Consider the following 12,693-nt stretch of genomic DNA (forward strand, 5'->3'; position numbering starts at 1 on the left):
ATAACAGCGTTTCCGGGGATACTATACTTCATGTTGACAGTACAAGGGACTTAGTCTACAAAAATGTTTTACAGAATGGATTTTGTATTTTTGAATGAACCTAGTTGATCAAAAAGATGGTTCCCTTGTTGTACATTATGTGGGAATGTTTTGGTAAGACTGATAATTTACAGTAGATAGTAAATCAATGACTTGGTCTGATAAACTGATGCTCAATGAGATTCTCTTTACCAAATGGACTAAACTCTGTGACCAAATCTATTATGCAGTGCTACATCCCTACTGTACAGCTTTAGCTTGGAATAAAAAAAAAAACGGATAAAAATCAGTACATGTAAAAACTAAAATCATGACTCTCTTTCCTCAGTCTGTTTGGCTGGTTTCTGTAATTGTCTTTATCCTAGCATATGGAAAAGATTAAAATGTATTCAATTTAAAAGCCGAGACAATCTCATCTTTCATCACACTGGCTATGTCTCTGTGACTTGAGCATCATTTAACATTTTCATTGCATATCACCATTACTGTCTGCTATCTTAGTTGTATTCTTCTGGGTCAGCTGTTACTATTTCATTCTCTCTTTGTCTTTATCTTACCCTTTCTAATCTTCCACTTTTTTACAGCAATGATTATGAACCATTTCATGCAATTTTGTACATCTTGCTCTTAAAAATCTTTGTATCAATATTATTTGCTAAATTAAGTCCCTAGGCTTCCACTGAAAATGGGCTAAGTCCATTTAAAAAAAATATTCTAGTTAACAAATGTAACACATAATTAAAGAAATAAAATGTGTAAATAATTGTACAAATGCATAAGTAGAAGAAACATATGGGGCACTCCAGTCATACAGGGGTCACAGCCCGCAGGTTATGTGAGAAACCTAGGCTATAGTGTTCCAGCAGAGACTCCAGTTAACAGTCTGATCTCAGATTCAGGATGTACAGTGCAGATCCAGTATGGGCTTCAGAACTGTGGACTAACTGCTTATCCTTGTCCAACTGCATGACAAGTCATATGAGTTTGCTAATCTAATCTGCAGTTGTTTTTGGCATTTGGAGAAGGCTTTTGATCATGTGCATTGGTATGGGCCATAAGAGGTCCTGTGGATTATAAGGATACGAGACCTACTACTGCCTGGTATCCAGTTCCTGTATGAAAGATGTGAGGCCAGTATCCAATATTTGTGCATTCACTTTTATTTTCTGATGGCTCTATAAATGGTGCATCATATGTCACTGTTCCTGTTGAGGTTGTGAGGTACATGATATAAAGAACCGTTGAAGACTTCTAAACATAAATGTGACATTTCTGTTGTTTGCAGAAGACATTGTCCTTTTTAGTCTCACTTAACTGTGATCTCTGACTTGTTTAGTATATTTTCTGCTATGTGCAGAGCGTCTGGTACGAGAATTAACACCTACAAATCTAAGGCCACTGTAGTTTCCTGGAAAACAGTGAATTACAGTCTTCAGGTGATAGAACAGCTTTCTTTAGTAGAAGTTATGCACTTTTGCTCTTGTTCACCAGCAATGGCAAAAAAAAAAAAAAAAACATGAGATTCTGCTTAGCATAGTGGCGTAGGGGGATGAAGCCCTAACTATGATCCAGCCAACCTGAATTCTGCTAACTGCACAGGTTTCTGGAGCAACCAGACGGGGAGGGTGGTACTAAGCAGCTCATGCCAAATTACCCATCCAGGGAGGGAGAGATGGTGGTCTTAATCAGCCAAATTACTCCTGTACAAAAGGAGGCTTGCAGGATAACAATGGCTTCGTGGGTCAGTGATGTGGGCTTAGAGTTCCAATCCAGTGACAACAGCTCCATGACAATATGTGTTCTAATGTCAGCCAGCAGAGGATGAAGTTAGGGTTCGAGCCACAGACTCCTGAAGGATGCCTGTATGATGGATCTCAGTAAAGGGAAGGCTGATGTTCAGCAGGTAACGAGGAGAAATATGAGAAATGTGCATGACATTGATATGTGGATTTGGGCACATGGATACTGAACTGATCTGTGGTAGTAAAGGATGCCACTACAGTCTTGTGGCTACTGAACTGATCAGTGATAGCAAAGGATGCCATTGCAGCTTTGCAGCTATTGAACTGATCTGTGACAGTGACGTGAGAGCTGAGCTGAGTTCTGGCTTATAGCTCCTGGTTTACTGGTCAGTTTATGTCCCTGTCTTCACCTGCAGTACAGACTATGCTTAGTGATTGGAGGAATGATACTGTGGGTACAACTGGCAGATAGGAGGCCACTGCAAAGCATCATGGGGCCTACTTTTCTGTGATATGATGAGCAGCACCATGATCTTGGACAGTATCATAGTAGAGCTGGGGTTGCGATGTTGCTTTGGAACAAGACTGTGCTAGTTCAGGCATCCTATAGGGATACCACCCGGGTGACTTCCAAAAGCTCTGCTTCAGGCATGGCCCATTGAAAGGAGGTCCCAGAGCAAACCTTAGATATTTTTGAAGATTATATATTGCTTCAGTAGCCTATGAACACTTGAGGATTTACCAGAATGTATTAGAATCTAGGTCTAACAAAAGGAAAGTCTGTTTGTCTGTTGATACTGTGACCCTCACCAGAAAAATCAGAAGGGCAATGAAGTGAACTGAATGCAGCTGTAACCCTGTAACCTGCACAACAGCATGACATTTGTCATTTGTTTTGCATATCTTTTCAGAGCAGTCTTGCAATATTTGGCTCTGCACGTTTACATTTCTCCATAGCTTTGCATACTCTGCACTGTTCATCATAGTGACACTGCAACTTGCGTTTACCTTGGATAACACATTTTTATAATTTAACTTTAATATGCATAGTATAGAAGATGTTCATAGGTTCATAGGTAGGTACTAGGCTATTGGCCTTAGGGCCTATACAAGCCTAGCCAAAAAGGTACCCTGGCTTTCGCCACCCAAGAAAATTATTTTCCTGTGCCCCTGTCAAGCAGAACCGCAGAAGTGATCCCCGGGGTGAATTTCTTATTACCCATCCAATCATCAAGATTTTTCTTGAAGAGTGCTAATGAGGAGCTCTGTTTGACATAGATAGGTAGTCTGTTCCAGATATGGGAAGTCTCTGGAACAGGAATCTATCCCTCCAGCATGTTCTGTTTATTGTGGTGACAAGGTTTTGGTCACTAGAGCGTGTAGCTCGGAGGGATTGGGATTTCTTTAAGTGGAGCATATCCGACAGCTCTGGGTTTGACATTGCCTTGTATGTTAGGCAGAGATCGCCTCTGAGTAGGTGATATGTGATGAAGTAAAGCTGGAGTTTTTTGAGTCAGTCTGCGTAGGGCATCTGTTTGAGGCCAGTAATCCTCTTTGTGAGGTATTTCTGCGGCCTTTCCAGTTGTTGTAGATGTCTTGTGAGGTACATACCAAAAGAGGCATTGTACTCTATAATGGGTCTAATGAGTGATGAGTAGAGGGGAACAATGACCTCTTTTTTCTGAATGAGAAACCTTTTGTGATGAGGTGTGCCACGTAGAAGGATTTCCTGACCACTGTGGTGATGTGATTATCAAAGGAAAGACTACTGTCCACCTGTGTCCCAAGGTCTCTTATAACACTTTCAGTGTTAAGTAGACTGCCGCCTATGTGGTAGTTCATGGGTACAGAGTTTTTACCAAAGGGGATGACAATGCACTTCTTGGCATTGAGCTTAAGACCATGGCTTTGACACCAGTCATCTGTCTCAGTGAGGCCCTTTTGTAGGATGTCTACATCTTTAGGAGTTTTGATTATGGCTCCTAGTTTGCAGTCATCTCCGAATTTAGTTAGCCAAAGACCTTCTGTGTTAGCTGTACTTCAGAGAAGTAGATACCAAACAGGAGAGGACCCAGGACTGAACCCTGTGGTACTCCACTTGTCACTGGTCTGAAGTCTGATTTGGAGTCTGCTACTTTCACAGTGTGGGTTCCGTCAGTAAGCCAGTTGGCAACTCATCATGTGACATAGGGATGTACACCTAGTTTAGTGAGTTTATCTATAATTCCAGAGTGGGGGATGGTGTTGAATGCCTTGGCAAGATCTAGACAGGCTGTGTGAACCACCTTACCCTCACCTATGGCTTTGGTGACTGCTTCAAAGACTTCAAAGAAGCCTATCAGGTTTAGGAGACATGATCTGCCTTTTACAAATCTGAACTGTGTGGGGGCCAGAGATTGGAGATCTCCAATGTCTTTGTTTATGAGTTCCATGATGATACGTTCCATGGCCTTGCAGACCAGGCTCATCAGGGTAATGGGGCGGTAGTTCCTGGGGTCTGTTGTGCCCCCCCCCCCTTTGTGGAGTGGGATAACTGTCGTGGTGCACCATTCAATGGGCACAAAGCCTGAGGTGAGGCTGTGATTGAACATGGTACTTAGGTGGTGTGCCAGTTCATTCTGTAGTTCATGTAGAAGGCAGCCTGGGATGTTGTCAGGTCCCATGGATGCTGTGTTCTTGGCTTTGGAGAGTGAGGTTTTTAGCTGTGCAGCCGTGATTACAGGAACTTTGCATTCTTCTGGTATAAAGATGAGCCCTTTAGGGGGTGAGAGGGGGGTAAAGTTAGCACTGAACCTATCTGCCAGGATGTTGGCAATATCAGTTGGTTCTGTATATTTAGTGTCATTGTGCTGTAACTCAGAGCAGATCTGAGTGTTGCCATTGAGGTTCTTGACATAGCTATAGAATGCTTTGTGGATTTCTTTAGAATCAGTGATGATTTTGTTTTTATAACTAGCTTTGGAGGATTTTATGAGGGATCTCAGCTTCTTACTGAGGCTGACTCTCTTGTAGAGTTTGTTTATGGCAGAAGACCACCAGATTGGCTTCCTTTTTTTGGAGAATAGCATCTTGGTTCTGTTAGGGATAGCACAATCCATGCACTCGTGTAAGTGCTTATAAAGTGCATTTGTGAAGGATTCAGCAGTCATACCTCCATTGTCCATCTGCATGGGTGTCATGAAGTTTGCCACTTCTGTCTTAAGAAGCATGAAGTTGGCTTTGGAGAAATTTTTTTATGGTTGTTTTCCTAATGGGGGGTGGGAGCGGGATGTGGATGTCTAGGGTGATTAGCTTGTGGTCAGATCTGACCAAAGAGGAGCTGACCTCTGGTGTGGAACACCGGTCGCCCATGTTGGTGATGACCAGGTCTAGGATATTGCTGCCCCTGGTGGGGGTGTGGATAAGTTGATCCAAGGCAATGGAATTGATGAATTCCAGAAAACATTGAGCAAAAGAGTTGGTACACAAGTAGTTTTCCCAGTTAATGGTGGGGTAGTTGAAATCACCCATTATTAGGGTGTTGGGTTGTACCTTAATATTTTCCAGTGTATCAAGAAAAGAGGAGTGGGAATCCTGGGGCATGGTGGGGGCTCTGTAGCAAGCTATAATCTGGATTGCGGTTTTGCCCAGAGTTATTTGAACTTGGATAATCTCAGATGCATTATGCTGAGCAACTAGCTTGGAGGTGTGGATATCCTTAATGAATATGGACACACCTCCACCTTTAGTGTTTCGGTCTGGGATTGGTGGTCGAAAGGTGTGGTATGAATTATAGCCTGGTAATGCACGGGTGCTCTCTGGTGCTTTGAACCAGGTCTCTGTCACTGCACAGATGTCGATGTTCTCCATTTTAAGGAGTGCCTCGAGTGAGTGCATTTTGAGGTTTAGACTTCTAGCATTGAGTAGCATTACCCTCAGGTTTTGCTTGCTTGTACCTGTTATGGTGGTGAATTTGTCATTTGAACCTTGCCTAAAAAAGGCAATATAGGGGTGGCAAGAGCCTTTGCCAGTATCTGGAATCCCAAGGGTGACAGGTGCAGACCATCTCTGGCAAAGCAGCGTGGTCTGTCGATCATGTCATCCCAGGCAGACAGTTACTGGATTCCCTTAGAATGACACCAGAAGCTTAGCCAATTGTTGAAGTCAATCATTTTGTCCTTGTACTGTGGTATCATTCTGGGTGATGGCAGGATGCTACTCAGGGTGAGGATCATACCTGCCTGGGCTACAAGATCGGAGAGCTCCTCCATGTCTCTTTTCATGTAGTCCAGGGAGGTACATCTCAGGTCATTCACACCTACATGGACAATGACAGAGTCATATTTGTATTTGTTGTGGAGTGACCTGAGTGCATGTGTTATGTGGCAGATCCTGGCACCCGACAGGCAGCTGACAATAACTTTCTCCTTGTTTAGCCTGGTGAGTGGAACATCAGTGTGCCTGACTATAGAGTCACCTATGACTAGAGTGTTGGGTACTTTATGCCGTATGGGCTGTAGTTGAGTGGCACACTGAGTATGTGGGCTATGTGTCATTTGGGTTGTGTTGGGGGCGACTGGAGGTTGCTTGCATTTCTGCTTTGGAGGTCTCGGTTGTTTGGTTAGATTTTTACTGAGAGACTCCGTGAATGTAGGTGTGTGTTTTGTGCTTGTGTGTGTGTGTGTGTCTTTTGGTGGTGTAGGTTTTGAGGGACTATGTGATGAATGTGGTGCAGTGCAAATGTTTACCTTCTCCTCTTGACTGTCTAGTCCAGTTTTTGGTGAAGAGAGCTTTACTTCCAGTTTGGCTATATAAGTGCATCTCTCACAGGTCGTAGTGTTGGGTGGTAGGAGGAGAGGGTTGTCTGTGTACATGAGGCAATTGCTACACTGTCCCAAGATGCCCAGATTCATCAGGTAGTATCTATTCTCTCCAAAATATAAAATGAGCAAACTGTTTTACACTGATCTCCCTGCTTTTCCTTGTCCATTTCAAGGATACACTATGCAGCATGACTGCTAAGGTGGACCTGTTTACTTTAAAACTCTCGGATCGGGATTTGGTTGCCAAACTTTTTTGTAAGTATGTTTATTAAATATTTATTTTTTCCTGCAAACTTTTCAGCTGTGCTCAGATGGCTCACCAGTTTAAAATGCCTGTTTTTTTTTTTTTGTTTTAGTTTACAACAAGCTAATGGCAGTCCTCATTTCTCTTTCCTTTTATTAAAAAATTGCTGTTAAATGTTATGCAAATCTAACAAATTTCTGTAAGCTGCTACCTTTACTTCAGCCAATTTAATATTTTCTCAGTATTTATCTTCCTAAGGAATATTTTTTGCTCATTTTGCCAGTGCTGCCTAGCAGATGCACAAATATAAAAATAGAAGAATCAGAATGTCCTTTAAAAGAGTAGCACTGAACCAGGAAGTTAATTCTCTTAATATTTTGGGTCATTTGTCTTACGAGACGTTGGTTATCTTGAAAAGTACCCTTAGTCTGCATGCAGAGAGTCGATGTTTGCACGATCAGTTGTACAGCTGCAGATTCACCCTAAATACTGTGCAAGGATATAATAAACATATTATGCATGAATATGTGATAAGCTGTGGTGGTACAGCGATAGTGTTGTTGCCTCACAGCAAGAGGTTCTCCTGTTCGATTCAAGACTGGAGTGCCTTCTGTGTGGAGTCTGCATGTTCTCCCTGCGGTTGAGTGGCCTCCCAAAGACATGCGTGAATGGGCGTACCTTCGCTGAAGGTTGGGCGTCGGGCTGGCAACTCGGCACCATAAAAAAATTTACTGAGTTCCACTGTGGCGACCCCTAACCGGGAAAAGCCGAAAAGACAAACATTATGCATGAATATGTTGATTATTTACATGTTTGGGTGGCTTCACAGGAGAATATCATATTCAAAATAAGTCCAGAAGCCATTCCAGTAATAAACACTCCAAAAGTAGAACTGAGCAAAAATTGAAGGAAATGAAAAGCAATTGTACTTTTAAGAAACAGAGGAAGCCTACAGAATGGTTAACAGTATGGTATGTTTTTTTTTATCCCCCCCGCTGTCTGCCAAACATCAGACCCTCTCTTAGATAACTTGTCATTCATTGCTGACATGTTCAAGGCCATCATTTAGACAGCCATCAGCAGTTACTTGTTTATTTCTTTATGTACCCCTAACCCCACTGCGCATATCAAGTAATACACCTAGGGTTTGGAAGGTAATGGGCATTTAATTATTTATTTATTTTATTTTGTTTGTTCCTTGTTTACAAACAAGTGAACTGGTCCTTGGATCCTTTTCAGGCATGACATAGGTGTCAAGCACAAATATTGCATCATGTATCAATGTGATACATCACAACATGAGAATTAACCCAATATCAGTGAGCTTTTGAGAATTTTTTTATATATATATATATATATATATATATATATATATGTGTGTGTGTGTGTGTGTGTAAGCACATATTTATTCAATGTTATACATTCCTTTATATCTATTACACAACTGAGAGGGAATTTTTGTTACTCAGAAATATGCATTAATAACTGAAATGACATACAGAGATATATCCACAGACATGGATTGAGTAAAACTGATTAGAAAAAAATATCATCATGCCTAGAAAGACATTTTCAAATAACAAATGTTAAACATTTATCTTTGCTGCCAGTATTGGTAATATGATTTTATATACAAATAGCAATCAGTGTGATAATCAGACATACTTTTGGACCATTGTGGGCATCTGCTATAATTTTGTTGGTTAATTTTAAGAACAATGTGTCTTTATGAATCAGTTGGAAGGTTATATTTAAGAATGTTAGCAGAAAATTACATAAGAAAAATACTAGGCAAGCAATCATGCGGACTAAAATATGTCTCGCTATATACACCTTTACATCGACCCACTAAGTTACATGCCCCCTTTTTCAAGCACATAATAGCACTCACCTCTCAAACTGTGCAGGGCTATACATTACAGCCCATATTTAAGCTTGTATCTACCTATCTAATTATCAAGACTAGCATCAAAAGGAGTCAAAGTCATGGAAACTTATTCCATGGGTTGGGAATACGAGTAAGGAACCTCTCTCTCTCCAGCGAGTCTTGTTTATTTGATTAGTTCCAGAGCCACTCGTTTTTGCAAAGAACCAGGAGGTCAAATATGACTAGGTCTTTCATGGCTCAAAAAGCAAATCACAGGTCACCTTACAACTGCCTTCAGGCTACTGTGTATAAGAAGAGTTGTACTAATATGTCGCGAAAGCTAAAGGATTTAAAGCCTCTAATTTTCTTGGTAAGGCATCTCTGGGGCTTTCTAGCTGAGTAATATACATTTGTTTATAAATAACAAAGGAGGCATTGTATTCCATAATGGATCTGATAAAGGAAGAGTACAGTGGTAGGATGATGTATTTGTATCTGGAAGATCATCATCATTGTAATCATCATCATCATCAACCGTCTTTCCTCTCATTTGGGTCTTGAGGATATTCCCCTTGGAAATTAACTGGGCCAGAGAGAAGGATTTCCTGACTACGATGGAAACAAGATGACAGAGTGCTGTCCACAGAGCATCTTATGGTCATGTCTGTCTGAAGAGGAATGCCATTTATAACATATGAGGTTGAAAGAGCTCTTTATTTATTTGCAGAATACCACCACACTGTAGTTTTTTGCATTTAAATTGAACCTGTTTTCAGTGCACCGGCTATGTGCATATTCCACTCATTGCTGGAGCTATGTAGCATCAGTGGATGAATAGATAATAGTGCCCAGCTTGCAATCATCAGCAAACATGGTCAACTACTCTTCTGGGATATTGAACTGGAGGTCTACAAAATTAATGCCACACAAGAGAGTACTTAGCATTGATCCCTGTGGTACTCCAGTATTTAAATTTTACATTCAGAGAGGGTAGCAGCAGTTTTCACAACCTGGGATCTGTCAGATGCACAGTTTGCAATTCAATGAATAACATAAGGATTTACATTGTCTACCTAATTTTTTAACAAAAACTGCATGGCGCATAGTGTCAAATGCCCTGGTCAGATCAAAATAAGCAGCGTGTACTTAATGACCGTTGCCCATACTCTGTGTAACCTTAGGGACTTGCCCGTCACATAACCAATCTGACTGGGGGCTAGATCAGTTAATTTGTCTGTATCTGTATAAATGTGTTTTGCTTTGAAACATTCCCTGGCTTTGCATGAAAGTCTGGTGAGGCTGATGGGCCTATAATTACCTGGATCTGTACAGGGTACCATCTTTGACTAGAGAAGTCACAGTTGCTGCCCTCTAGGTATCCATCACAAACCTTGTGAATAGTTTGACACTGAACAGTTTATGTAGAGGCTCAGAGAGTGCACACTTGGCATGGATGAGAATGCAATCTGAAATGTTGTTTGGTCCCATGGAAGTATTACTTTTAGTCTTTGACAGGGATTCTAAGACTTGGTTCAAGGTGATTTCAGGAGAAGCTAAATTTGCAGTGATAATAGGGGCAACCGTGTGGTTAGATGGGGTAAAGTTAGCACTAAATTTGTAGAGTGGGGTTATATATTAGATACTGGTAGTAAAGTATTTCTTTATAATTCAGTTAGAGAGGGGTTAAGACTGTGTATTTACAATGAGGATATTTTACTTTTGTGAGCTTGCAAGTCCTACTGCTTAATTTGAGTAGTGGAAAAGACTGCTTGTTGGGGGAGAACATTACTGCAGAAAATTACCCTATATCCTGGAAGCAGAAACTCTTGCATGTCTCTTTAAGCTTAATGACAATTATCTGATTTCATAGTCTTCCTCACCTTTACATTCTTACAGAAGTAAAAATTATAAGTATGCATCGAAGTATGAAAGTTAAAGGTGTGGCCAAAAATATATCAGGAAATCCTTGTTACCAGCCTGTTGATGCAAAGGCAGTGTCCATCTTTTCTCCCCTTCCTGTGGGGACATCAGACAGCACCCTCAGTGGTATATCACCTGCTGACAGAAGCCAAATGGCAGTTAGCTGGATTGTGCATGCACACTGTAGTTGCTGAGCTACAATAGACAAAATAGGGGTTTACCATGGAGGGTGAGGAAGTGGGCCTACCCCTCAATAATATGACAACATGTTTGTATCTCAAGGAGAGAATTGGCAAAGAGGAAGAAAAAAGTCTGTCACAGGGAAGCTAGTATGAAAAATGCTGTAATTTAAAGCACATTTTTTGTCTGTATAGATAGTCTGAACAACTCTGTTGCATGCTGGGAAGACAGTAGGAGCCTGTCTATGCCTGCCTAATCTCCATATTGGTTGAAGGATGGGTAGCAATGAAGGCATGATATTCAACACAACCCCTCAGGACAGCCCTACCACCCTCAAATATCTAGCCCTTCTGAAGAGTCTGGTCTCCACTTAGGATTCAGCCATGAGAATTAGAATCCTGGACATGCAACCCCCAACACCAAGACACAATTAACAAATTTAAAATTGAACTCAAGAGGAATTTAAAAGGAACTAAATACTAGTAGGAAATTAAACCTCCACTCCAGTCGAGTGGAGGACAGCCACTGTCATCCCTTTACACAAAGGTGGAGTGTCCACCGATCTGGGAAATTATAGACCCATCAGCTTAACTAGCCTGAGCTGCAAGGCCATGGAATGGATTATCATGGACCTCATTAACAAGGACATTGGCAACCTCCAAACACTCAACCCCACACAGTTTGGCTTTGTCAATGGGAGGTCATGTCTGTTAAATCTGGTTGACTTCTTTGAGACACTCACCAACGCCATGGACGAGGGGAAGATGGTGCTCACCACCTACCTTGACCTGGCCAAGGCCTTTGACACTATTCCCCACTCAGGCATAGAAAACAAACTCTTTCAACTAGGGATCAATCCATATGATATCAGATGGGTAGTAAACTGGCTCACTGATAGAACCCACCTAATCAAAATAGGGGAAGCCACCTCAAGCAGTAGACCCGTAGCGAGCAGCGTACCCCAGGGATCGGTCTTGGGGCCTCTGTTATTTGGGATATACTTCTCTGAGGTCCAGGTCAAAACCAGTAGGACTTTGGCTGACCAAGTTTGCAGATGACTAAAAGCTGGGCACTGTCATCAACTCCCCAAGTGATGTGGACATCCTCCAAGAGGGTATTACCCAAACAAATGACTGGCGAAAGAAACATGGCCTCGTGCTGAATGCCAAAAAATGCATCATCATCCCCTTTGGGAAGAGTGACATCCCCACATATTATCACACTAATAACAACGTCCTAAGCATGCAATCAGTTGTGAAGGATTTGGACACACAGGTTAATAGCAACCTGACTTTTGACCACCATGTTGCTTCCGTTGTACAGAAAGCTTTCTACATGGCCCACCTCATTATAAGGGTATCTCATGCAGGGACAAGGAGGTCATAACATACCTGTATTCTTCCTGTATAAGGCCAATTATTGAGTACAATGCCCCCTTCGGCATGTACCTCACAAAACACATGCAGCAGCTGGAGACACCACAGAGGTTCTTCACCAGAAGAATCCAGGGCCTCATACATCTAACATACACAGATAGGGCAAAAGCCCTGTCCCTCTACTCAGTTTTATACAGACTCCTTGGAGGTGACTTCTGTCTGGTATACAAAGCAATCTCAAACCTTGCCTTGATGAGAGTGCTGCATATCCGCAAATCAAGCTCCACTTGAGTAACCCACACTCACGACCTCAACCTGGTCTGTGACATCAATAGGACTTGTTGGTGGGACAGATTTGTGTCCCAGAGACTCCCCTATCTGTGGAATAGATTCTCTCTCCATGTCAAGCAGAGTACCTCATTATCCCTTTTCAAGTGCAACCTGGATAACTGGATGGGAAACAGAAAATATGCCCCAGGGATTCCTCCTGAGTCCCTGCTGGACAGGGGCTTTGGGTGCTGAC

The sequence above is a fragment of the Protopterus annectens genome, chromosome 9.part0 (assembly GCF_019279795.1).
Source record: "Protopterus annectens isolate FY-2018-M chromosome 9.part0, PAN1.0, whole genome shotgun sequence".
NCBI lineage: Eukaryota > Metazoa > Chordata > Ceratodontiformes > Protopteridae > Protopterus > Protopterus annectens.